The 26,500-nt window shown below is 58.7% G+C and overlaps 1 protein-coding gene across 2 annotated transcripts in view; it reads right to left on the bottom strand.

The window, feature by feature from the left end:
* The window catches only part of Sh3bp4 (SH3 domain binding protein 4), a 55,093-nt gene extending 29,924 nt beyond the window's left edge, over positions 1-25,169 (bottom strand). Inside the window, exon 1 of one of the 2 annotated variants that reach the window (XM_048808776.1) lies at positions 25,038-25,169. The gene's annotated coding sequence lies outside the window, so the exon portion shown is untranslated. Of the gene's footprint in view, positions 1-10,194; positions 10,681-25,037 lie in introns of those variants that run through there. The other variant, XM_015481613.2, reaches the window with a different exon arrangement.
* Between the last annotated feature and the right edge of the window lie 1,331 nt (positions 25,170-26,500).

Raw genomic sequence — 26,500 nt, 5'->3', positions numbered from 1 at the left:
GAAGGGGGGGGGGGTGCATCTCCAAGGGTCTTTCCTGGGCAGAGCCCACCCAGGAAAACAGCTGAAGGGGAACAGACCTGCACCCCAGCATGCCGCCACTTTAATCGCATGCAGTCTGTGGGGCACTGCCTGGTAGAGGGGACAGTGTAGGGACAAGGGTCCCACGGCCTCATTCCTTGGTTGGTGGGCTGACCAGACTCACTTACTGTGCCTCCAGCACAGTAAGCAACGGACCAGATCCTGCGACGAAGGACAGAACTTCAGTCCTGAAGGGGCCCTAACCAGGATCCTAGCCAAGATCTCCACAGCAGTGAGCACCAGCAGGCCACACCTCACCAGGAGCCACTCAGGGATGAAGGACGGCAGGTTCCTGTTCCTCCTCCCACCCCACTGCCCTCAAGGACAACTGTCCCTAGGGAGCGGAGGACACAGAGTGTTCACAGTGACGTACAAGTGGAAGCAGCCAATCACCCTAGGCGCACTGACGTGCCAGCTGGGGCCACGGCACCTCTCATCGAGATGCCACTCATCTTAGAATACTTAATAGAATGGGAAAACCCATACAGTGCCATGCGGACAAAAATCCAAATTTTACCATGAAACCTATTCTAAGAAGTGTCCGTCTGCTAGAAACAGCCAACTCCGCACTGGATGCTGACATTACTAGGTGACAAATGGGGTTAACCTCCTTCTCCTCAAGTTTTCTTCCTTTTTATAATTAGAAAGTGCTTCTTATGGCATAAGCGCCCATTCATGTTCCCACACAGCAAGCCTTGTCCCCAGCAGGCTGTGACCCCACAAGGCCATTTCTGTTCAGGCACAGAGGTCACAGAGGTCGGCTGGAGCAGTGATCCTGAACGCTTTCAAACACCCTCTGAGTGCACGGATGGAAACTGCCTCCCAGTCCAGCTCTGTGGCCTGGGACGAGTACGTCTGTCCTTCTGCTCACGCCTATTTCTCTGGGCATTATGATTCCACCACGCGTGGTCACAGGCCACCAGAGAGAGAGCAGATCTGGGAGGGACAAAGCGATGTCACCTCCATGCACTCTGGTACATAGAGACACAGGGCTATGCTGGGCTGCCCTGGGTCACTGTCTGCTGACGTTCACAGCAGCATCCACTCCTGTGGGACCACGACAGCCACCCAATGTGGAAGAACTAGTTCCCGTGGGCCATTCTTCTGCAAAGCCCTGTCAGTTGTTTTTGCCTGTTTTTTTCTTCCAAATGAATTTTAGGATAATGTCATTAAATGTTTCCCCACCACCACAAAAGAGTAACCCGTGGTCACTCAAGGGTGAATGACCACGACCTTCCAGGAAGCATTTGGCAAGTGGATTTTTTAAATTTTAATTCCACTGGTAAAAACTAACATCTTTATGCTATTTCATCTTTTCTTCAAGAAATATGGTGGTCTCCATTTTATTTTATTTTCTGTGAAGGGACATGGAGTAAGTTAAACAGTGGGGGTCAAACCACCTCTATTGCAAAGACTCAGTTCTGCCGTTGTGGTCCAAAAAGAGGCAAATGTCTGCGGCCATGTTCCAATAAAACTTTATTTATAAGCTTAAGTGGTGGGCCCTGATGTCAAGGCTAAGAGCATGTGTGACTGATGGACTCAGTGCTTGGCTCCCCCAGCTCCTGGCTGGGAGGCTCAGGGCAAAAATAAAAGAAAACATCTCCAGAGCATTTGAACTAGACGTGGGTTTTGCTGCTGTTCCCACTGGGTGCCATCTTTTTCATATTTTATTTTTAGGGGATCACTGCTGCAAAAGAGAAGTCGATGACTTCTACATCTAGGCATCTTCAATGCAGCACCTAAATCCTGCCTTAAAGAAACTCCTGTGGAGCATCAGCACCCACATGGACGGCCTCTGCCCTCTGCCTCTTGGCCCTTGGCCTGCCCTTCCGTGGGTCCCTGCATGGCCGCCCTTCACCATCTCTGACTCCCTTCACCTTCCTGGACCTGTGGCTTCTCCCTCCAAGGACCATAGATCGCACCTTTGGTTTCTTTCCCATAGGCTGGTCAGTTATCAATTAAAAATATCACATAACATTTCCAACTTGAAAATTTAATTTCCTGTTCTTTGAAACGGGCCTCTATCCAGCGGCCATGTCTGCTATGGCATGCTGCTCTGGGCCCAGAGGACATTCCTTCCTCTTCCTCCTGCCCTCAGGTCCAGGCCCCCGGCCCTGGCACTACTGCAGCCAGGACTGATATGCCAGCAACCGGAGGGAAACCTGGGGCCACAACACTTCTTTGCTGTGGCAGCTGTCCCGTGTGCCACAGCAAAGCAGTCATAGCCCCTCTGGCCAGCCCCGCCCACCCCCTGCTCTGATGGTGGGGAATGGCCACATGTGAACTACCCAGATTAGGAGCTTCATCCCAGGCAACCGTGTGTCCCCATCCTGCACCCTCTGCACCCATCCTGCAGCTCGGCGTCACTCGGACACAGGATTCCAGAGCACAGCACCCTGGGGTGTGTCTCTATGTGGTGGCACCATTCTGGAGAGCTACCTTGATGGGCAATGCGCTACAGACAGGCTACCTGAGTTCTGGTGTAGCCAGAGCTTCACTCCATCCTTCAAACCACTGGCCTCCGCTGAGGCACACATTTGTGTTTCAGCCTCCACCCCCAACCCTCCCCTTGGGTCCCACCAGAACACCCCAAGAAGCTGCCATCAGCTGCTCTGTCACCCACCTCTCGCCTGCCAGAATGGCCTGGTGGCTTACACAGGCTCACAGTAAGTTCTTTGGGCTGAGACTGGGCTCAAACCATCCTTGCATTCCCACTAGCCCTGAGGAGACCCCCAGGGCAGCAGCGAGCACTGGCCCACGCTCTCTGCAGCAAGGCCAAGGTTGGCAGCTCTCAGCCATTGCCACCCGGGGAAGCCTGGCCTATGTGCCTCATGGTTCCCATCTACCAGATGGAGGGACAGACCAGCGAGCTGTCCACAGACACGGCACTGTGCCAGTGAGCAGGACTGGCTCACGCCTGGGCCCCGTGCTTTCCCTCCACAGGTGTTCCAGGTCTGTGCAGGTGGTGACAACTGTGCTTTGTGCGGCCCTCCTGCTCTCCCGTGGCACCTGCAAGGTCTGCAACGCAAAGGAATCATCCAGGCTGGGCTCCCAGGGGCCTCAGAAACGGGGCCGTCGAATTTCTCTAGGGCCACTGTGAGAAAGCCCAGTGGTACATTTCCAGAATACAGAATGTAGCCTTAAATGTCAACGTGGGATAAGGGGGCAGCTGGAGGGGAGAGCAGGATGGACAGCTACAGGCAGTTAACACTCGAGTGGAAATTCACAGCCCCTTGACAGGCAGGAGGGGAGAGGAAAGGGCCACCTGGCCATGACCAGCAGCTGAGCACCTGCCACCACCACTCAGCCCTCAAAGGCCTCTCCACCACAAGAGAACAAAGAGAGGGGGGACAGCTAGAGGTGTAGTTCTTTAAATAACCCCACAGGAGACAGTAAAACCTGGGTGAGGGACAGGAGGACTGTGCACCCCACAGTACTCAGCAAAGAGGACCCAGGGGAGGGACCTCGCGCACTAGGGGATAAAATGCCCAGGTGTCCCGGCCACCCAGCACCGATCTTGGAGATGGTCAGTAGAGCTCGCTTTCTGCTGCACCCTGTCCGTGCCTCAGTGCATTCTTTGGGTTTCAACAGGTGAGCGTGTTTGAGCGTGTTTCTCGGTCACGAATCCCAAGTGCCACCTCTTTTTGTAGCTCCAGCATGGCGGGCTGGGTGCCGGGAAGGTTTCGGGACAGCCACTGCACCTCAACCCCAACCAGGGGCTCAGGGTAAGGACAACACGGCGGCAATGCTGTGACAGCACTGTGGCCAGCCTAACTGCCACTAGGCAGGAAGACCAGCCAGAGTGTTCCACTGTCCCAGTGTCCTCTGCAGGAGCTGTGTCCCCTGGAAGACACTGATTCCCAAGGCTGTAAACACAACCTCACTTGGAAATAAGGTCTCTCTTGATGACCATGTGAAGGTGAGATCACTAGGGCCCACTAATCCAGCGCCACCACCATTCTCACTTAGAAGGAGAAAAATGTGGGCATAACATGCACAGAGGATGGTGTGAAGCCACAGAGAAAAGGTGGCTGAATGCCTGCCACGGGGTGCCTGCACCAGAGGCTCCTGCCTCCAGCCTCCAGAGGCCAGCTCTGTCAACACGGATGGGAACTTCCGGCCTCGGGCGGTGAGACAGAGCAGCCCTGCTAGTTGAGCCACCCAATCTGCAGGGCGGCTGCGAGGTGCCCAGGGTTTGGTCAGCAAGGGGCTGTACATCGGACGGGGTGCTGGCCTGGCAATGTGCGGCCCCCCTGCTCTGCTCATGGGCCCCCAGCCCAACATCACCCAGGGACCTCTCAGCTCTCACCGCTAAGTGGCCGCAGGGGAGGCCACCTCGCACCGCCAAACACTGAATTTGAACACAGTCCCCCTCCTGACTGGGTGGCCCCTGCTCCCAGCATGCCTCTCCCTGTCCCTCCTTGTCACCTCTAACAGGACTGAGACTCCAAGATGTGCACAAAGTCAGACTCAGACACAGGACGAACTTCACCCTCCCCCCCATGCTTTCTAGACACACTCTCCTCAGACCCCAAACCACGGCCGTCGCCCAGTCCCGCTCCCCCACATTCCTGAGGGATGAGTCCTGGCAGCTGATCACACTTCAGGCCCAGAGGGCGCTGAGTTAACGCTTGCTAAGCCGCCTCAAGAGCCACGCAGAGCCGTGTCCCAATGGTAGCTGACAACTAGGGACTCCAGGACAACGGCACCCGGGACACTCACACCACGAGACACCCACAGGCAGGCACAGGGCAGACCAAGACCACGGAGCCCCGCGGGCACCACGGCACAGCGGGAAGCTCTTCTTCCAGGATGACCGGGGCTGTTCGGGTGGGCGGCCAGCACAGCGGCACACGTGCCAACCGAGACCCTCACTAGCAGCGAACACGCTGCCCCGCCCGTCCCTGCACTGCAACCTGCACAGCGGAGGAGGAGCAGGCCGAGGCAGAGCCACGGGACAGTGGGCAGAGACCCCACCTCTGCCCACAGCGGCAGGCACGCCCTGTCGACAGCGGTCAGGGTCTAACCGCGGGGCTGGCATGAACCGAATCTCACCTTTACTGAATCAAGAGGTGGCATTCTGGACAGAGGCCAAAGGAGGGGAGAGCTGCCTGGACACCTCTCGTGAGCAGATCCGTCCCCAGCAGGCCGACCCCTGCAGCCTGAGATAAGCCAGACGGAGGCCTGCCACGTGCTTCTGCCCCAGCCCCACGGCCCGGCACAGGCCCAGCCGCTCCCCTGACCCTCGGTGAGGTTAAAATGCCCTCATGTCCTCCTCGTCCTCAGATCGTAGTGGGGCCTAGGCTGGGCAGATGGCAAGGCACAAAGTTGTCAGATGGGCGTACAGAGGTGCCCAGGGAAGCAGGGCAGGAACAGGAGGTGCAAAGAGTCAGGGACACACCATGTGGCCAGCAGGTGCAGTCAGCAGGGATCTGGAGTGTGCCTGGGCTCAGGAGGGGTCTGGGGGCTCCCTGGGCGCAGGCAGAGGAAGAGCCCCCCCCCCACAACACAGCAGGAAAGGGCCCTGCTCAGCCTGGGGACCCTGGGACGCTCAGCTCGTGCCTTCCTCAGGCCGACACGTGGGAACAAGAGAACAAGGAGGGAGACCGTGGTGGCCCAGGTGCCTCCTCTGGCCCTGCTGAAGAAACTCAGGGAACAAGTTCCCAACCATCTCCGCTGTCACCAGCGCACACAGAGCCTCGTCAGCACACTCAGGCTGTCTGGGAAGACTCGGGGTCCCTCTGTGGCCATCAACCCCTGACCTGTGCTGAATGCAGGGGGACCCCGGGGACCTGTCTACTCAGGTCCGGGCCCCTCCTGCCTCTGCTCAGTCAGCTGTCCACAGGGTGCTCTGAGCAGCGGCCAGTGCCTGTGACACCCACGCTGCAGAAGGAAGTTTCAGGTTCCCGGACGTTTGAAACCCACCAGCTGCTCCGCTGAGGTCACAGCTCTGATGTCCCATGCTCCCCTTGTAACAGGGTCTAATCACGCCAACGTAACTGCTGATTTACTGGCCTGTCTCTCTGGCCACATCACAAGTTCTGGGTCGGCAAGGACTGAGTTGGCCCTCCCAGCTCCTACCTCCAGGCCTGCCACATGGTGGCCACCACTCCACATGAGTGGCTGGCACAGAGGGCTGTAGGCCACACGGGAATGCAGGCTGCTGGCCTCCACGGCCTCACTTCTGCCCAGGGCAGGCTCAGTCCTGAAGCTCAGGCTGCCAGAGGTGGGGCCCCGAGTTTCAACCCGTGGTATCCAGCATTCACCAGGAACAGAGGAAAGCAAGGCCAGGGCCGCTATAGCCTACAGACACGCTGAAGGCACAGGCTGAGCAGAGAGACCAGAACACCGGGGCGTGGGGGGGGGGCGCTGGACCGTGTCCCCCAAAGCTACCTCCTGAGATGAGGAGTGCTCACCCAAGGCAGGCGCACAGACAAAGCTCTCAGCTGTGGAGAAACCTGTCAAATCCTTCCACCTGCCCTCGGGCTCAGGTCTGTGGGGCCCGGAGCTGTGGTCAGTCAGGCCACAGGCCCATGTCCTCATCTCAGGATCCAGCATCGCTAGCAAACCCGGTGTGAATCACAGGTCTTTCAGCGGGGCCTCTGTGACACGTCTCTACGCAGCAGAGATGGACAGATGGACACCATCTGGGTTTCCCACAGGGAGAAGGGCTTGGGGGTCTGTGCTAGGTGCTACCTCAGGCTGATTCTCCTCACGGTTCTCACAGAGGGGAAAGGGCCCCTGTGACCGGAGCCAGCCGAGGGCAGCCTGGAGAAGCCCTGTGGTCTCCCACTTGAGCTCCTAAGGAACATTATTCTTTTTGCAGGTAAGAAAGGAACCTGGGAGGAAAGCGCTCTTCTCCAGCCCCAGCTGTAGCTCCTCTTGGTTCACACCACACTTCTGGTTCTTTCTGGAACATTCTCTCAGGCCTCTTGGCAGAGTCCAGTGCCTGCAGCCGACAGCCTGTGCAGCGCCAGGGGGCCAGGCCGGCTGGGCAGGGAGCCGCCTTCCTTCCAGGGTGTAAACATCCTGCAGTGGCCAGCGGCTGTCCTCCCTCCCCACCTGCCCTGGAAGAGAGCCCAGCTCAGGACTCACTGAGGCTGAGAGGAGGGCCACAGAGCGCCCACCCTGAGGGTGCTGTCCCGGGTGAGCCTCCCGGGGCCTCACAGCCTCCCGCTCCTGCAGGTGTCCTCTCCCCTTCTCTGCAGATGGCTTTTGAGGGCACCTCTTGCAGGTGTGTGCTCCCAGCACCAGGGCGTGTCCTCCCACCTCCCTCGGGAAGCTCCTCTCTTCTGCCTGCCCAGGGATGTGCAGAAGCCCAAGCACCGGCTTGTGCCCGGCCTGTGACCTGGCAGGCATTCTCCTGGGGGCCTGTTCCTGGCCACACCACCCCAGAATGGCTCCCTGCAGCAAGCAGCCCTCTGAGACTTTCTGGACACAGCCACTGCCCCCCCCCCCCCCGCAAAGGGAAAGTGACAAGCGGCTAGGCCGACAAAGGACAGGGACAGCAGCCTGCTCCCCTCTGCACGGCTGCGCCTCTATGTAGGGCACCACGGACAGGAGGCTGGCGGCCGGCACGGGTGCTGCGTGCTCGGTGGCTCCGATCTCGGGTGTCCTGCATCCTGACTCACCCGCTCCGGGGCCAGGACAGGTGGCTCCAGCCCAGGATTAGTGGTGGAGCCAGAGGGCTGGGACAACAGCTGCCCGGGACATGCCTGTCCTGGCCCTCCCAGGGGTCCCGCCGCCACCCAGGCGCCGTCACACCAGGAACCGACAGCGACAGGACAGTAAGATTCCAACCAGGGGAGCTAGAAGCAGCCCCCGCCTGGACGTGAGGGACCCGCACAGGCCAGTCTTTGATGACTCGCCCTCTGGAAAGCCACTTCCCCCGTCTCCCGGCCTCACTGTCTCCCAGCCTCACTGCACTTGTCCCCAGCCCCGCCATCCCCCGGCCTCACCGCACTCGGTAAGACGTGTGTCAACCTCCGAAGCCCGAATCCCAGCAAGGCAGAGGCAGCACTGAGGCCAGCCTGGGCCGTGTCCGAGTCAGGCTGGTGGCTCCAAGAGCTGGCAGGGGTTCCTGGGCACCACTGTGGGTGTCCACTCCATGGGCGAAGACAACATGTCCTTCAAGATCCCAAAGGGAAGGGGACAACTCACAAGGGGTAGGTGCAGGACACCCTGGGAGAAGTGATGGCAGGGGAGAGAGAAGGGTGGGCAGCATCTGGAACGCAACAGGGACCCTCAGTCCAGGGAAGGGCGTCGGCCTCAGGCCCTGCTTCAGGGTGTTGCCGGCTCCCTCCTCCCTCCATCAGCAGCCAGGAGCCCCCTGAGGCTGCTTTCCACAGCAAGCCTCCTCTCCACGTTAACACCCAGTGAGTCTGCAGGGGGCACACCAAGCACAGGGCTCTGTGTGGCATGCAGGGTGATGAGCCCTGGCTCTTGGGAGGGCTGAGATACTTGGGACCGATTGGGGCTCTTTCATGGAACTTGGAAACCGGGCAGCTCTTAGGATGAGATCAGAACACCCACACACTATCAATCCCAGAAACGCTACTGAGGTTAGCCAAGGGGACAGCAGCACAGGTAGCAGGTCACCAGAAGGCAGGCCACCTGGCAGAGGCAGAGCACGGGCCCACGAGAAGGGATGCACTCCTGACGTGAGCCACACAGTGAATGGGGAATGTCATGCCAAGAGCCAGGAGGTACTGATGACAGGCCAGACTCGGCCATGGGACTTGCAGGTGTCCCTCGAGGTGCTGCCACATCCAGTGTGAGCCAGGAGCAGCAGAAGTCAAACCATCCGAAGTGCAGATGGTCCACATCTCATGATGGTGCCGCGTCCTGATAAACCCACCGGGAGTATGGATGCCACAGGTCAAGCCACCCTACCTGGGGGCCATGGCATAAGGAGCATGCAGCGGGCAAACCCAGCAGCAGGAAGGTGGGAAGGAGATCAGCCCTGCCAGGAGGAGGGGGGGGGAGGGAGTACTGCGGGGGGGGGTCCCCCGCAGGGGGTGAGACAGACAGGAGTGGCCGTACTCAACACCGCGGATATTCTAGATACCACTGAGTGGGGACACTTTGAAATGGCTCATTGCCATGGCAACTTCACCTCAACAAAATTTTAAAAAATAACAAACTCTGTAAAGAAACAGTCACTTCCAGGGTGGGGAGGCGGCTCAGAAGCTTGCTCAGCACGTGCAAGGCCTGCGCCGTCCCCAGCATCACAAAAGAAAGAATAAAAGAAGGGGCATCTATGTGGTCCAGAGGCACAGTGCCACCCAGGCTGTGACACGCTGTGACTTGCCTAACTTCAGAACGTGCCCTTCAGGAGCAGCTGGGGCTAAGACATCACGTATGCACAGGGATGGCCGTCAGAAAGACGTCTGTATTTAAAAAGGTGTTCATTAGTGCCTGCTCGGTGACCGGGAACACACCACCTAACGACCTGTACGGGTAGGAGCTGGCTGGTCCTGCAAAGGGACAAGCCACAGCCAGAGTGCAGCCAAACTTCACCCACGTCAGCACCAGGGAGCCGTCATGGGTCAGAGACGCTGATGGAGCCCAGAGCCCCACGGCAGCAGCACCCAGTGGGGCAGCGGCTGGGCCTTTACGGGCCCTTCTCAAGACGCCAAACCAGCTCAACCCACTAACCAGACTGGTGTGCCTAAAAGACAGCTGGGGCCCTGGCCCTAGAGGGACCTCAGTGCAGACAGGTGGCACCTGGAGCCTGCAGCTTGTCACCGTCGCTGTGGTTCAGTGCCCCAGGGGTCCTCATGAACCTACCGTGGAGGCGGCAGTCATACAGATGTTTTGTCAGGTAGGAGCTCAGGGACGCCAAGATGGTGATCACAGGGTACAAGCTAAATGCCACTGGAGGACGAGACAGGGAGAGGAGTCCTCACGTCCCCAATTACGCCAAGTCCCATCACCATGACAACCCCACCACTGAGGACTTTGCCCATGATGACCCCTACTGCAGGTTCTGCATTTTAAAGTGACCAATGGGGGAGAACTGGACGGGACTCCAATCAGGGATCATAAGGAACCAAGGGGAGTAAATGGGTAAGGTCTTCAACCTGGTCCGTGTGGGAAAGAGACCTCTTCACCTACCTGACAGAGCGCGGCTTCCAAATTCCCCTTCAATGCATCTGTTACTTCAGCTCCATTCTTTGTTCGGGACACAAAGAACCTGGACCCCAAGTGGACACCCCAACAATAACATTTCTCATTCCGATTTTACAGATGAGCAAACTAAGGCAGAGCAAGGCCTTGCAGCTGTCAGTCACCAAGATTTGAACCCAGACCCACCCAGTGTAGCTCCAGAGTCCAGGCTTCACCCCAAGAACCACACAGGGAAAGAGGGGAGAAGACGCCCAAGAAAGGGACTTCTGCTCAGTAAGAACAAGCAGCAGCTCATCCTGCTAGAGACCTTTCTGCCATGTTGCCCAACAATCTGCCTAGAGGATGCCGTTTAGTTAAAAAAAAAAAAAAAACTAGTCCCTGGCCTCCAGGGTGTCCTTGACCAACTTCAGGAAGTTGGAAGACAGGGCAATGGCCCTTCAGTGGGAGCCCAGGCCCACTCAGCCGAAGCCTATTTGTGTGAGATATCTAAGAATCTGTGTAGAAACTCAGCTGCCCAAACTGTTTTACAGCACCTTGCATGCAGACGCCCTGTGGGCAAATATCTAGGCCGGGCTCAAGTTACACAGAGTCTTTTGAACCCCAGAGATCAAAGCCAGCTGGGAATCTGGAGTCCTTCCACGCCCCGGTTGGTTCTGCTGCTATCAGGCAACTCCTTCCTCGCTGGCCAGTGCCAGAACCTCTCCTGGCCTTCCACTGTGCGAGCCCGTGGTTAGCCTGGGGACCTTGGTGCAGACATCAGAGGACTCCACCTGGGCGGTTCCCTGCCAGCAGGCCACCTTGGATGCCTGGCTGTTCAGCCCCTCAGAGGCACACTTACCTATAAAACAAGGCCCCTAATGAAAACTCAGCTCCACCCGCCCGCCCTTGAGAAGATCAAGCAGATAATCCAGGAGAGCTTTGTAAACTGCCAATCACTGTGCAAATTTAAATATAAAATTCGCCTGCAGAAGAGTTCTTCACACACTGGACGGTACCAAGTGCTCTCTCAAGCTTAGATGTCACCACATCTGGCAACAGCCCCAAATCACATCATGTAAAACCCTCCTACTTTGGGAGTTTGTACCTAATTCCTTTTCAAATCTGCCAGAGCACCCAGGATCCCAAATAACTCAGGAGGGCACCTCTCTCCAGCCACCCGTCCACCGACCACCTTGTAGTAACCTGGACCTGCCCTGGTTTGTATTAAGGATCTGCAAAGCCCCTTCACCTTCCAGGTGTTGTTCAGAGTAAGCCCAAGTCCAAGGAGTCTCCACAGGTAATAAGTCAGTTTGTCCCCATTCTGTAATCAGACAAATACAAAGGCCAGAGAAGGAGTCACACAGCGGGGGTCTGCCTCTCCGGAGCACTGAAGCTGGGGAAGACACTGCTCCTCCCAGAGGCCGCCCCAGCTTATCTTATCTCAAGTTGGACGGGCTTGTCTTGGGCCTCTTCCCAGGCAGCGGCTATTAACTTGCAGGGTACAAACCCTAGAAGGATCTGATAGGGCCCGGGCCAGCTGTGTAGGAAATGAAGCACCTATAAAGGTGGGTGCTTAACTTCAGGGGCTTCACGGACCCTCTTGAAGGACTGTGCTGGGGATCACGAGTTCAAGATACCCACGTGGCTGTGTTACTGATAAAAATGGCCAAAGCCTGGCCCACTGACCACCAAGGCCTCCATCAACCCGGAGCCTCTGCTAGTGCTTTGTATTCTTCATTAAAGGCTGAAACCCAAGAGAGGCTCTCACTCACACACACACACACACACACACAAACACACACACACACTCACACAGAGCAGTGTTGAGGGGACCGGGGGCCAGGACACAGGAAAAGGGAAAGGGCCAAGCTGTGTTTACTAAGAGCAAGGTCCAGGGCTGCCTGAGGATTCTGACAGGGAGCCAAAAGGAACAAAAGCGAGGTGACCTCTGCCCACAAATAGTCAGGGGGCTGGGCATAAAACCATGGGCAGAACCAGACAACCCCATGCTGGGTGACAGCAGCAGTGACTCTGGCCTGGTGGACAGTACTAGAAGGCACAGCGAGACCTCAGCTGGGCCACTGGCCTTGAGTCTTGGCTTCCTCCTCTGCCCAGTGCAGAGCTTGGCCTGGTGGCCTCTGGACTCCTTTCTGGCACACCAACTGTGGGGCTCTGGAACCAGCCTCTACCCTGGGGGCACGTGCCAATGGCTCAGCCAAATCCCCCGGACCTGACCCCAAGACCCAGTGTTGCCCCTTCCTGCAACCAGCCCTCCCCCAGGCCTCTTGGAAAGAGAGGCCCTGAGGTACCAACTCTGGCCAATGAATCATGTTATCTCTCCTCTGACCCTGGTGACAGTTGGGACCAAAAGGGCAGCCGGATGGACGGTCAGGGCCTGGACCACCCACACCCTCAGTCTGTCAACACCACGCTCACAGGGAAGGCAAGCATGGCTGCCTGGGACCCTCGATAAACGGATGAGGCCCAGAGAGGATAAAGAACTTGCTCAAAGTGATGGGGAAGGGGCAACCTCTGAAGGACAGCGAGGAACATGGAAAGGGGACAGGAATCCCGGGCATAAGCACAGATGAGGACGATTGCGTGCCACCTCCTCGATTCCCTGGGGGCACTAAATGGGGCACCTGGTCAGATACACCTCCCCAGGCATACTGCCAGTCTGGAGGCCCCTGAGGACCTGTCCTCCCCTGATGGAGCAGCAGGAGGCGCTGCACACAGGGGAAAGAATCCACAGCTGAGCCAGCACCGAGGACTGGCTCAGAATGGTGAGCGGGTCCAACCAGCTTCTTCTGAGAACCAAGAACCTCCAAAGCAGCCCGCGGGCAAGTCCTGCAAAGGCCTGCTATTCGGTGGCTGGTGGCTATCCCTGCCTGCAGCGGCATAGCTCTCACGGGGAGCAGACAGTAAGGGGCTGGGCCCCCGTACCCACTTCCAGGGACCTAACTGCTTACCACCGGGCCCTACCACCTCAACAGCTCCAGGGCTGGGACCCAGCCTTCAGCACTCGGGCCTGCAGGAGGCACTCGAGATCCAAACCATAAGAAAACCAATCGGTCAATGACTCCCCACAAGGTCCAGGCAGGAGGCGTCGAGCGAGGGAAACAGATGAGCCCAGCTGCCGTGGGCTCCTTTAAGACCATCCACCTCACTTCTTAACGGCGTTCTTCACTTTCACATAAACCCACCATCCCATTAAAGGCAAACAAAACAACTCCACCTGTGCTTTCTCACTTCTGTGTGGTCCACGTTGTGGCTATTTCCACTGGCCGGCATGGGAGTCTGGGGCACAAAACTGCCCACCAGCTTGTGTGCCCTCCCAGGTGCCATGAGGTCCTGAGGTTCCTTTCCCCACCTCTAACGTGGGCAGGGCAGGCAGCGAGGTTCAGCGCCTGAGCAGTGGGACGTCCCTGGGGTGGCCACAGCTGGAGCTTGGTCCCAGCGCGACAGGGAGGTCAGGCCTTGCAGAATCTCGGCTGCCCACCTGCTGCCCCTGGCCGGTGGCTGGTGCCCCTGCCGGCTGTGCCCTTCGCTGCCTCAGGGTCCGAGCTCCCCCCAGGGACAGCACTCCACTCCGTCCTGGGCCCCACCTCAGGGTGTCGCAGGGACCTATGGTGGGCACAGCGGGATCAGCACAGGGACCTATGGTGGGCACAGCGCAATCAACACCAGGCAAAGCCCGGGCCCTCGCTGCAGGGATGATGCACAAACCACAGCGAGGCGCCCGCAGAAGGGAGCACAGAGGAGACCCTGGAGACCTGCGCCGTGACCTCGGGCGCAGCAGGGTGTGAATTCTAATGAGCACCAAGAACACACTGAATTTATGTGGGGGCGGGGCACAAAAACTGGCCCCAAGCGTCAGAGTCAGTGGATGATCTTCTAAGTCACCGTGATGACCGGCATTCTCCCCTGAATTTCACCCAGGGACGCGTCCTCACGGCGGATCTCTAGTCCCCCTGCTGTCTTGGGGCAGCAAAGGCTACCTCCCCAGAGGGCCCCAGGAAGCCCCCTGCCCACGATGGAGGCCTGTGGCGCCACCCTGGCCCAATCCCGCCCTCCAGCTTCCTCTTCCCAGACGTCTTGCTGGCAGAATGCCAGAGAAAGCAACCACAGAAATGCCACCCAGGGGACGGCTGGAGCCAGAGAGGGGCCTCCCTCCATGAGCCTCTCCCGCAGCATTCGGGGCGGGTCGCTGGGCCAAGCTGCACCCTGCTGCAGAGCCTGCTGCTATCTCCAGGGAGAGGCCAGCGTACTGCCAGGCCAGAGGAATGCTAGGAACGGGGGTCCTCCCGAGAGGCTCCACCACAACCCAAACAGCCCGCGTGTGCGGGGCCAAGGCCTGGGGCCGGCCAGGGCCTCGGAGCCCTGAATTCCCTCATCTCCCCACTGAAATCCCCTCATGGAACCTGTGGCCGCCCCCACCCCTTCTCGGCACCAGAGAACAAGTGGACGCTGGAAAACACAACATGGAAGCCAAAACTTCCCCCAGCCCCCTCAGTGCAGCCCACCTGGGACCGCCCCCAGCCGTCCACTCTATCTGGGCTGTAAGCCCCAACATGCCCGGCGAGGAAGCCGAGCACCCCAGCGTGGCCTCTCAGCTCCCCCAGCCCCAGCCTCGGAGCTGCTCAGCGCCTCTGAGGCAGCCCAACCTCCTCCACCTGCTGAGCGGCCTCCCTGTCGCTTTTGAACACAGAAAGGTGGCCCCGTCACCAGGCGCTCCTGCAGCCAGCCAAGAGCAAAGGCCAAGAACAGCTAGGAAAACAGCTGACCCGCAACCCGGCCCTCCCCTCAAGCCCGCAGCGCTCCCTCCAGACAGTCCTGCTACTGCATTTCAAGGACAAACAAATGCTCTCCTGAGTGATCCCTCCCAACGCCCAGGACAGGGACAGTGAAGGTGACCTTGTAACGGTGGGGCCAGGTGGAGCTTGCTCATCACTGGGTGCCACTGTCGGGAAACTCACAACCTCTTACATTAAGAGAATAACAACCCTTTTGTGCAAACACAGAAGGACGGCCAACCTGTCCCTCGAGACAACAAGCTGGTTCTCGGCAGCGGAGAGCAGGAATCCACGGGCCGTAAACAGGAACAAAGGGCCATTCTGGGGATGCGCAGGTGCCAGCTTTGGTGCCGCTGCACGGACGACAACTGCCCTTCCCATGCTGGGGACATTGCGGGCTGCCAAGGATGTGGAGAGAGCCAAGAGGGAGTGACCTGGGTGGCTGCAGAGGCAGGAGTTTTAACAGAAGCTTCTGGAAGCCACTTCTCCCTTGGGCTCTACACACAAAAGGGGCCTGTCACCCTACAGATGTGCTCACCTCGGGGACAACACAGATGCTGCCAGGAGGCAGGCCGGGCGCCAACTCACCTGGTCACAACAGCATCACCACCTCACAGGGGACAGTGGCTACCGATGGCAGAGGAAGAGTACCAGAAGGGACAAGAGAGGGGAGCCCCTGTGATCATGTTCCAAAGCCATCCACAGGTGAGGGCGAGGACCAGGCAGACCTGTGACGTGACACCCCACATGCCCTCTTGGGCCCAAATGCTGGAGTGTTGCCAGCAGCAGGAACTTGGCCACCAGCCTCCTGGGACAGGGGCTGCAAACAAGGTCACAGAGGCCCCTTCTCAGTCATCCTGCATCCAGTGACCAAGGCAGTGGCCACAAGGCCTGCCCCACCCCATGCCCCGCTCAGGACAACTCCCAAGAAGCACCCAGGCCAGAGCCGCTGTGGGGTCACCATACTGTGGGGCCTTCACAGAGACAGCAGCGTCACAGGCCTGCCCCTTCGCCCCCTGCTTCCAGCCCAGTGGACCCTTCAGCCCCCACCCTCCCCAGGGAGCAGGGAGCCTGGTCTGTGAGGGCAGCTTCCTCTGCCTGCTCCCCCGCACTGTCCCGCTGACCTCCTGGCACCTGCCACTGACAATCTGCAGACAACGCTGTAGACTCCTTGGACGGGCCAGGTGGAGCCAGAGCGCACTTGACCCCTAGTGGCAAGACACAGTGGAGTTGAAGGAGGCCCACGAGCCACCCAGGGCCACCTGCACACAGGCCGACTTTCCAGATGGGCCTTTAGAAGAAGCTGGGACCTCACCTTTTGGGAAAGAGAGGGGAAGGTCCATTCCAGACACTTCCCATCTCTGGGCCACTCCCGCACCATGCGGACGTCCACTGTGCAACTGAGAGAGCATCACAGGCCTTGGGAAGGCAGGATCCCTCCCAGGGGCCAGGGCGGCTGCTCAGTTTGCAGGACACAGACCCCTTTAGGGCTTCAACTTACGTGCCTCCCACGGGAAAGTCCATTCCAGGTGGGCACAGGTGTGCCAAGTGCTGAGGGAGTCACCCATCAGGACACAGAAAAGGATCCACTAGGGACCTTTATCTAGGTGACCATGGGCCTTCTAAACATGACAGCATGTGGAATCACAAGGAGCAGGAAATGAGACCCTCGAGTAGATGAACACGCCCAAAAGGCCACCCTGTGAAAGACACATCCCCAGCACAATGCAGGTTCCCACCCAACGGCGGGCAGGAGGGGCTGCGCCCACAGACAGCGGCCTGTCCGCCCAGCAGGGGGGCCGAGAGCCGGCACTGGGCACTGTGGGGAAGAAGGAAGGGCTAGAAGGGGCTGAGGAGGAGAAAATATTCACAGCCAGCAAGCGCTTCTGTCTGCCCCGCCCCCCGCCCCCTATCAACCAGACCTGGCGCCCCCCTTTCCTTTACCACCCTTGGCCCAGGAGGTAAGACTCTCACACTCTCCTGGCACCAGGCAACTGCCTTCAGGTGTCCCACAGAACTCAGTCAACTCAGGTGTAGACAAGATCCATCAACCCCTCGGGCCTAGGAACATTCTGACAAGGTGCCACGTAGGGACTCTTCATCTGCACCCACCTGTCTGTGGGTCCTACATGAGGGACAGGAAGCCAGTATAAGGGCAGTGCCTGAAGTGCCACCGTCACTACTACACCAGCAAGGGAATCAGGGACAGCGTGTCCACGAAGAGGGATGGACTACCCCATAGAGACTGAGTATCACCCATGACAGGGACCTCAAGAAACCACCTGCCGGGGCGGCACCAGCCTCCTTCCTCCACCCAGGGCAGCTCAACACAAGCATACAGAGTGGCCGTCCCAGGCTGTGCATGGCAGGGCCCAGGACAGAGAGCCTGCGTGACTCCAGGTCCATCCCCGGAGCCTGCCCCCTACCCCCTGCCGGAGCCCACCGCACAGACTCTCTCCACTCCACAGGGCAAGAGTCCATGGTTCACGGGGCTGAAGAGCCCGGAGGTCCCCAGAAAGAAATCCAGCAGAACAACCCCACACGGCCCTCTGCCTGGGCCCCCATGTCTGTGCTGGGCTCACCCCCCGCCTGCTGCCACCCAGCTCCCATCTTAGTGCAAAATAATGGCTGGCCGGACAGCTCCAAATGCCACCCAGCATCTGCTCCAAAGAGTCGCCAGGCTCCTTCCCGTGCAGGGAGAAGCGCTCACCTTCAAGCTGCGGTCACCCCCTCTGCACCGCTGCTCCGAGCACTGGTGGCTCAGCGTTTCCAGATCAGGGCCTAGCAGGCCCCCTGGCACTTCTCAGTGGTTCGCACTGGCGGGTATTCTGGTGGGTATGAACTCCCTCTAGGCATCGAGCCTTTATTTAAGCCCTTGTGGTCCTGAGGCTGAGCTGTATGTCCTTCCCATGGGTCCCAAGAAGCTCCCTGACCAGGCCAGCGTAACTAGATAAAGGTCATCTAGATAAAGGTCCCTAGTGGACCCTTTACTGTGTACCCATGGGTGATCCCTCTGCACCTTCCACACCTGTGCACACCTGGGTGATCCCTCTGCACCTTCCACACCTGTGCACACCTGGAATCCATTTTTCTGTGGGAGGCACGTGATTGAAGCCCCAAAGAGGAACTCTGTCCCACCAATTAAGCAGCAGCCGGGCCCATGCTGTTGAGCCAGGCCTGCCGCTGGGCTCAGGTGCACACCAGAACCATGGGGCTGGGAAGGGGAGGAGGGGCTGCGAGCTGTGGAGGTCCAGGGTGGGCCACTGGCTCACTGGACTGGCTTCCCCTGCCCAACCCCTCACCTACTCCTGCTCCACCTGAAGCACAGGCCTCTGGACAAGGGCTGCTTTTCCTGGAGCATGATACAGCCACCACCCAGGAGTGGGCCCCCATGTCCCTGTGGCCTCAAAAGACAGAAAACCACACGGTTTGACGAGGGTGGATGGAATCAGCACCAAGCCTAGCGCAGGCCAATTTCTGTTTGCTTGTTTGTTCCAAGAAACGACCACGTTACCATGGGCTAGAATTGGGGGATCCATCACTCCACTGCCAGGAAGGGCACTCTGGTGCCATCTCAGGAGTCTGAAAACACCAGCGTCTTCTCCTACGGCCAGCGAGAGCAGCCTCTGTCAACCTCTGTCAATCTCCTACTACTCGCTCATCTGCAACAGCTTATGGTCCTGGCAGATGCAAAACCACCGTGTATGCAGCCCAGGGGGCCTGGAGATCGGAGGGATGAATGACAGGAGGCTCAGGTCCTCACCCTGCATTCTCGCAGAGATGGCGACTGTCCCAAATCCTGGGTCCAGGACAGTCAATGAGGCCTGGATGGTCCCTCCACTTCCCATGCTGGTGTCCAAACCCCCTGTACCTCAAAATGTGACCTTATTCATAGATAGAATCTTTAAGGAATGAAGAAGCTAAGAGCAGGTCAGGACCCCAACCCAGCCAACGTGCAGCAGTGACTTGAAAGTGGGAGGCAGGCCTCCTCGCAGGCTGAGGCCTTGTCAGCGTTCAGACAGAGGGTGGGTGAGCTTCCACAAAGCCGGGGAACACCAGCGATCGCCAGGCAGAGGGGGCCTGATGCCCCTCGCAGCTCCGGAGCCAGTCCTGCTCACGCCTTGGCCATGCCCTGAGGGCTGCAGCGCCCTGTGCAGGACACTCCTGCCACTCAAGCCCCAGCTGCTGTGCTCTTGGCTAGGACCTCCCTAGGGCATGGAGCCTTATGCTCTCTGTCTGCAAAAGGGGAGAGGAATTCTCAAGGCCCCACCCACACCAGAGGCTGCTCTGGGAACCCTAGGTCACCTCAACCAGCAGGCGGCTGGTAGCCACCCACCACATGGGGCCAGTCCATGGTGCAGGCCAAGTCCTGCATGGTTTCCCAGCCTCCGTGACACCCAAATCTTCATATTTGTCCCCAGTGACCTCAGGTTCAGCTCTGCAGTCTAACCACTAGCCACGCCCTGCACAGAGATGTAGGAGGGGAGGGGGAGAGAGGAGCAAGATGACAGTGGCTTTAGGGAAGTGGCTTTGGGGAAACCGGAGAACCCAAAATCCTATTCCTTGGATTCTGAAGCCACCACCTAGGGGTCTGGGTCCATCAGAGAAGTCACTGCATCTGCTGATACCTGGACTGGAGTCTCTCCAGGCAGGAAGAGGATCTCCCTCATCCCTGCCCCTCCCATACCCAGGTGCCAAAGGAGCAGCGCCCAGCACAAGGCAGAACAAAATAGTTTTCATCCTACACCAGAGACAAACTGGCTCCCGGGTCAGACCCAACCTGGCCGCCTTCTGTGTGCCCAGAACAAAGAAGGTTTGTGTACGTTAAGTAGTCGGGGGTGGGGTGGGCAGGGATCAAAAGGATATTTCAAGACATGAGAATCACATCAAGCTCCAGCCGCAGTCAGTGCCCGTAACGCAGTTCCAGGGGTCAGCCGTGCCTGCTCTCCACCTAGGGCATTTTGGTACCATGGACACGGCAGTTTCAGAGACCCAGTGACCCCCAAAGCTGAAATATTTGCTCTCTGGCCTTTTACAGAGAAATCTACAGGCCCCGATGTCAAGCTCTACTTAGGTGACAGGCAGAGGGCCAGGTGGGTACAGCCTCCAGTCAGAGGTCACACAGCTGAGGGTCAGGAGTGAGGAACTGAGAGCAGGATGGCCACAGGGAGGACAGCGGAGAGGAAGAGCAAAAGTGGGGGGGGGGGCACGGGGCAGGAACGGGCCTCACAGCAGCCTCGGTGCCCATCAAGGGCTGGTTCATCCTCAAGAGAGCAGGAGCTCCGGTCTCTTCTGCAGCACAGGGACAGGTACCTCCAAGCACAGTTTAGTGCGACTGTTCCTCACGCAAGCGACACCCAAGACCCAGGTTCTTCATTGTTCATGGGAGATCATGCCACAGAACAGCATCTACATTAACCGCCACCAGCACCAACACTGTTAAAACTGTCAACAGACGTGACAGAGGACTTATGCAAGTGACGGACGACGCGGCTCAGGGAATGTGGAGGAAGCTGGGGCCGGGAGCCGGAACCCTTGCCTGGCACATGCAGGGCCTGGGTGCCATCCTCTGCACAGCAAACCAAGGAAAAGGCAGGTGAATGGAATCCCCAGCGGCACAGCTGATCAAACCTTATGCAGAAACAGCACCGGGCCTTCCTTACCACGTGTGACTTCAAATCCTACAGAAAGCCTGGCAGGGACAGATGCGCCTTCCTCTGCCCCGCATTAAACCGACATGAGTATCTAGCACAGAACCAGGTCAGGTGTGGAGGAACCGCCACCAAGCAGCCACCACGCCATCCATGTCCACTCACTTGCTCCACGATGAGCAAGTCCTACCTGGAACTGCCCAGGGTCACCTTCTCTAAAGCCACCTTCACAGCCACCTTCTCTAAAGGCCCTTCTCTCCTGGCAGTTTGGCCGTGTGTCTGCACCCCTGTCCAGCCCTCATGGTGCCCACTGGGCCCGCCCCCTATAGCTGGAAGGCCACCTCCTCCTTCCTCTGGCTCCCGGACACTGCCACCAAACCCCACTTGGGAGAGACCCGCACCCCAGACACCTGGATGCGGCCCGTGACCCCTTTTCTAGACGTTGCTCTAGGCGACGAGCCTTCACGAGTCACCGCCCTGCAGTTGACCAGCCCAGGGCTCCAGCCCAGCCAGCGGGCCGAGGGTGTGTTCACGATGACCACCTGACAGCTGATGGCCAGCAACTGGGGGGCAAGGAGGGGCCCGCGCTCTGACGCTGCCCACACAGGCTTCTCCCACCCAGGACGCCTGCACACAAGCTGAGCACCTGCTGGGACAGTGGCTGGCGAGCCGAGGGCTCCAGACTGCCAAGAACCTGAAGCGCGGTTCTGACTGGTGACGACCTTCACAATGACCTTCACGACGACCTCACTTCAGGGCCTCGGGTTCCTCCACTGTCAAACAGCTCTCGGCGCCTCGTGAAAACGCACCCCAGTGGGTCTTCTTCCTTTCCCTTTTCTACCAGCCCAGAGGCCATGAGGGAAGGGACTTGGCCCTCTTCTTGTGGGAAATATAAACACCAGACATCTTGCCCAGGTGCACAGCAGAAACCTCCCCAAACACAGCGAAACAGAGGCTGGGCGCTGGGGCGCCTTGTGTGGTTGAGGCAGCGGCTGTCACAGGGGCATTGTGCCTGACGCTGAGGCCAATGGAGGGACAACGCTCTTGGCCATGGGCTTTCCCACCTGGCCACTTGGTGACTTTTCTCATCAAGCCTGAAGCGCGTGTCCCCAGGCTCGTCCTGCAGATGAGGAACCAAGTTCAGCCAGGGCTTCAGTGACTGGCCTGGGATCAAGTGAAAAGCCAGGACCATGACCCACAGTGCTGCCACCCCAGCACCTGTGACCTTGATAGACAGCAGTGGCCAACACACAGCCAAGGAGCCAGACAGCGGGCTGTAGGGCCCAACTCCAGGCTGGGTTCCGGGGACTCCCTCCCTCTCCTCCTTCCGGCAGACCATGGGACTGCCCAGCAGAGAAGCCGCGAGAAGTTAAAGGTCCTGCCTGAGTGGACTTACAGAGTGTCGCTGAGTCCTGACCAGTGTGTGCCTCTGACTTTAGTCATGGGGAATGAGCACAGAGCAGGACCTGGGCAGCACGTGGTCCAGGCAGCGACCAGGAGCCCTGCAGGGGGGGGTGCTCTCTGTCCCTCACCCAGCAGAGCTCGGGAACCTGGTGGTTGACCGCTCTAGGTGGCTCTTCACTCCAACCTCTGCCACAGCGGCCATAAGTTAGGCATGAAAGGTTAGCACAACCCGGCTCGGCCCTCGCAGTGGGCTCCCAGGGTGTGAGGGCGAGTGTCCACCCATCGCTGCGCAAACTCACATCCTCTCAGCGTCCCACAGGCCACGAGCTGGAAGTCACCAAAAGACAAGACAGAAAACGAAGCTGCTCAGACAGAACAGCAGCCCCCACCCCCGGGGCGAAGGCCCGCCTGGGACCTGGACGCCAGTCAAAGGGAGGGTGCTGCAGGGGCCAGGAACCCCGCCCTCTCTGCCCGCCTGGCCTTCTCCCTCCTTCTCCACGGCCTCACTCACCCTGATTCTCTGGGCCGCGAGGGCAGACCCCAGCACTGGTCGGAGGCTGGGGAAACACTGGCCTCTCCCCTAACCCACAGGGGACCATCACCAAGCAAGGCCACCCCGTGATGGAGGGACCCTGTCGAGATCATCTCCAACCACAGACAGGGGCAGCCGCTGCCCGGGCTCCGCGCTGCCTTCCGACTTCCAGGAGGCACAGTCTGCTGGTTCCAGCAGCGGGTCCCACACGGCGCACCCCACGGTGGCCCTCCGTTCAACAGCCACCCTTCACTGAGGTTCCCCCTTCCTGTCACCCTCTCGGTACTCACTCCTGCTTGCTGGAACCAGTTTCCCAAAACATTTGCACCCAAGTCCTCACTGCAGGCTCTGCCTTCAGGGGTCACAAACCAGAACAGATGACAAAGGCAGAGCTGGCACTAGAGCACTGGGTTTCGGGCCAAGCCTGAGTGACAGAATGGCCACTCTCGGTCAGTCCTGGTCAAAGCCAGTGGGCTATTGTGCATTGTTAGAAAGCCCCAATTTAGAAAGCCAAGCAAATATTTGGTTCCATTAATAGATACATTTATACTCAGCTAAATCTGGGGAAAAAGCAAAAGCACAGGGTATTCACGTCCCAGTGGACATTGTAACATCAGAAACCTAAAACCACTGCCAATCACTTCCAGGCTGAGGCCCAGCAGAGCCCAGGGCTCAGGGTGCCATGGCGCCAGCCCACGTGGCAGTGAGAAGCCCACCCTAGGGATGAGTGCCAGTGGCTCTGCACCCCATGCTGCAGACCCCCGGGCCCCAGGCCTCTGTTACTTTCCTATGTCTGCTATAACATGTCGCCACAAACCACGGCTAAGAAGGCAAGTTTACTCCCTACAGCTCTGGAGGCCAGAGATCTGAAGCTGGTCCCACGGGGATACAGTCAAGGTGTGGGCAGGGCTGGCCCTTTTGGCAGCTCGGGTGGGGGGACTGGAAACGGACTCCTGCCCGCAGCTTCTGGTGCAGTATGGCCTGCTCCTGGCCCTCCCCTGCACCCAGGGCACATGGCTCTCTTTCCACCCCTCCACCACTCGGCCGGCTCCATGGTTGGAGGTCCCTTTGCTCTCCCCCACAGAGATGCTCCTGATTACACTGGGGGCAGATTTAGGCCATTGGGAGTGGGTCTCCAGGGCTTGTGAGTAGGAAGCTTAGTCTCCAGCGAGGTAAGGAGTGGGCTCCCAGGGCATTAGGGTCTCGAGGGGGATGGGGCCTCTGGGGGCCCGAGTGGGAGGTGAGCAGGCTGTGGGGTGCTGCCCTCAGAAGTAATGTGGTTCTCACAGGAATAGATCATGGACAGATCAAGCTGCCCTGTGACCCCTGGTTCCTGTCTCACCGTGGGATCTCTCCCCGGCACACACAGCCCTCCCTCGGGGCCACCCATATGGCGAAGCAGCCACGTTAAGAGTACCTGTTACCTGGACAGAGAAGAAAGCTGCTCAGACACCTGGGACCCACAGTTCTGTCTCGGGTCAACTGTCCAAATGCATCCCAGCTGTGTCTCACCCTAACCAAGGGTCCCTCATCTCCCTTTCAGGGTGATGTTCCCTGGCTCATGAACACAGAGTGCCGGGCTTCTCACTGCCCCACTCAGAGGGTCTCCCCAGTGTGGCCTGACCCTTACACCCCGCCTTTTAGCATCCTGCCAATCCCTCCACTCCAGCCAGGTCTTGCCTCTCACCAGTGCAAACACCACCTCTCCATCAAGGCCCAACTTGGAGGGCTCCCAACACCACCTGCCACCCACACAAGCCACAGCGCTTCCTCCCTGGGGGAGTTCCAGGGAAGCCATGGTTCACTTCTCCTGCACCCTCCAGCTCCTGGGATTTGGCTCTCACAGACCCTGCCATTTACCTGCTGCTGACCCTCCGTGCCTGCCCTTCCATTCCACATGCACCAAAGGGGCAGTGCCACCCACAGCTGTGGCATGCTGCAGGGCTGAGCCCAGCATAAGGAGTGCCAATCTGAGAGTGGATTGCCCAGCCAGCCAGCAGCAGGAGAGGCTGGCCACCCAAGACCAAGACCCAGGACAGCAATCTGCAGCCCAGGTACTATGGAATCCAGCAAAACCCAGGGCTCCCAGCTGGATCTGAACGTGGGTACACAGCAATTCTTAGCATAAGTACAGCCCAAACACCCAAATGCACTAGGGCACCCTACACTTTAATTTGCTAAACCAGGCACCCAAGAAGTCCGCAACACATGTGTGAAGAGCTAGCCCCCAGAGAGTCGGCAGAAAGGCAGAAGGTGGGGGGAAGGAGCAACCAAACTTACAAGGGACACTCCCAAAGAGAGGGAGTCTTGCATCCCATTAAAGAGCCGCCTTCTAAAAAAATAAAATGAAAATCATCTCGCTAACTATCGAAAAGGGTTGTTCAACAGCACGTTCCACTCCAGTATCACTCTGCAAGGACTCCGAGAAACAAAGCAACGCCCACAACAAAGATCGCCATGGAAACCGCTCACCTCCATCCTGAAAATCATAACTTCTCGCCACGTTCTGCCAGAAACCCGAAGAACCCTTGTGCAAACAAACACCAGGGCTGTGACTGAATGGCAGGAAGTGGAGCGGCTTGTTCTAATTTTAACTTCCTCCAGGAACGCAGCCCGTGAGCTGAGCTTGCTGGGCAAATGCTCCCCAGACCCACCCACGCCCACATTCCTGCACAGGGGAGCCCCACCTCAGGAGAGCCAAATGCAGGCCCCCCACACCAGCAGCGAGGGGTCCCACCCGGGTCCCAGGCCGACTCCTGGGTGAGGCTCTCCAGGGTGACCAGGACTAGGACAAGCCGCCGGGAGGGGACAGCCTCCCAGACAAGAGCGGCCACATTCGGGACACGGCTACACAGAGTCAGAAGGGCAGCCCAGCCGTGCCCAGGAAGGGCCTGGGCAGGACTTAGTGTGCCTGGTGGGTTTTCAAAAGCCCAGGAGGTAGGGACAGAGAGGCAGCATTTGCAACTCTCAAGACTAAGAAGAGCCGCTTTCCAGGAAGCTCAAAGAACTCCCGCAAAGCAATAAAGAAAATGGGCACAAACCACGGACAGGCTCTCCTCCTGCCGGAAGAGACCAGGGGCCCCTCCTCCCCGCGGGAAGAGACCAGGGGAGCCCATAAACACTGGCTCATCAACAGGAGAATCTGAAATAAAACAGACACCATCTTGCTGGCCTCAGGACCCATCCACGTTGGCAAGGAATGCAGAGGCCCTGCCTGTGGGAAGAACCACCAGCCGGTGGTGTGTGCGCGCTGACCTGCAGGCTGGGTCCCTTGCAGGTAGGTGGCAAGGGCACTGCCGAGATGGAAACCAGCCAGGAGGCTGAGCTGCCGCACGTCAGCATAGAAGAACCCAGAACAAGGCGTGGCCTCTAGCCCAAAGGAGCTCCTGCAGGACAAGGCCTTAGATCCCCAGCGCTGCACAGAGGACCAAAGGACAGGTGCTGAGACCTCACTCCCAGCTCAGGAATCAGGGTGTGGCTGCGCTGGGCGCAGAGCTGGGGACAGAGCAGACGCCTTCTTCTCAGGTCCCTCTCAAGGCCGGCGAGAAGGGGTCTGCTCCTGGCTCAGCCAGGGCAGTGCATGTGGGTGTGGGGCCTCAGCCTGGGCTCCTGGCTGTTGGTCCAAGCCACCCTCAGCCCTGGCCACCTGAGCCCCTGTGTCCCCACAGCCACAAAGTCACCATGCAAGAAGCTATCATCTCATGTAACCTAATCAAGGAAGGGGCGTCACCTCTGTGAGGAATTCTGTGTGAAGCAGGTTGCTAGGACAGCCCAGATCCAAAGGAGGAAAGACAGTCACAAATAGGCTGAAGGGACAGGAGACATGGCTTGGGACAGAACGATAGGTGGTAAAAACAAAAGCAAGCAGGGGAATGACCTCAGAAAATTCAGGACAGGAGCTGCCATTAGACAAAACACGTGGGGGAGGGGCGAAA

Source organism: Marmota marmota, unplaced genomic scaffold (assembly GCF_001458135.2).
Source record: "Marmota marmota marmota unplaced genomic scaffold, marMar, whole genome shotgun sequence".
Taxonomy (NCBI): domain Eukaryota; kingdom Metazoa; phylum Chordata; class Mammalia; order Rodentia; family Sciuridae; genus Marmota; species Marmota marmota.
The sequence above is the reverse complement of the archived record's forward strand: the minus strand, read 5'-3'. Positions and strand labels throughout refer to the sequence as shown.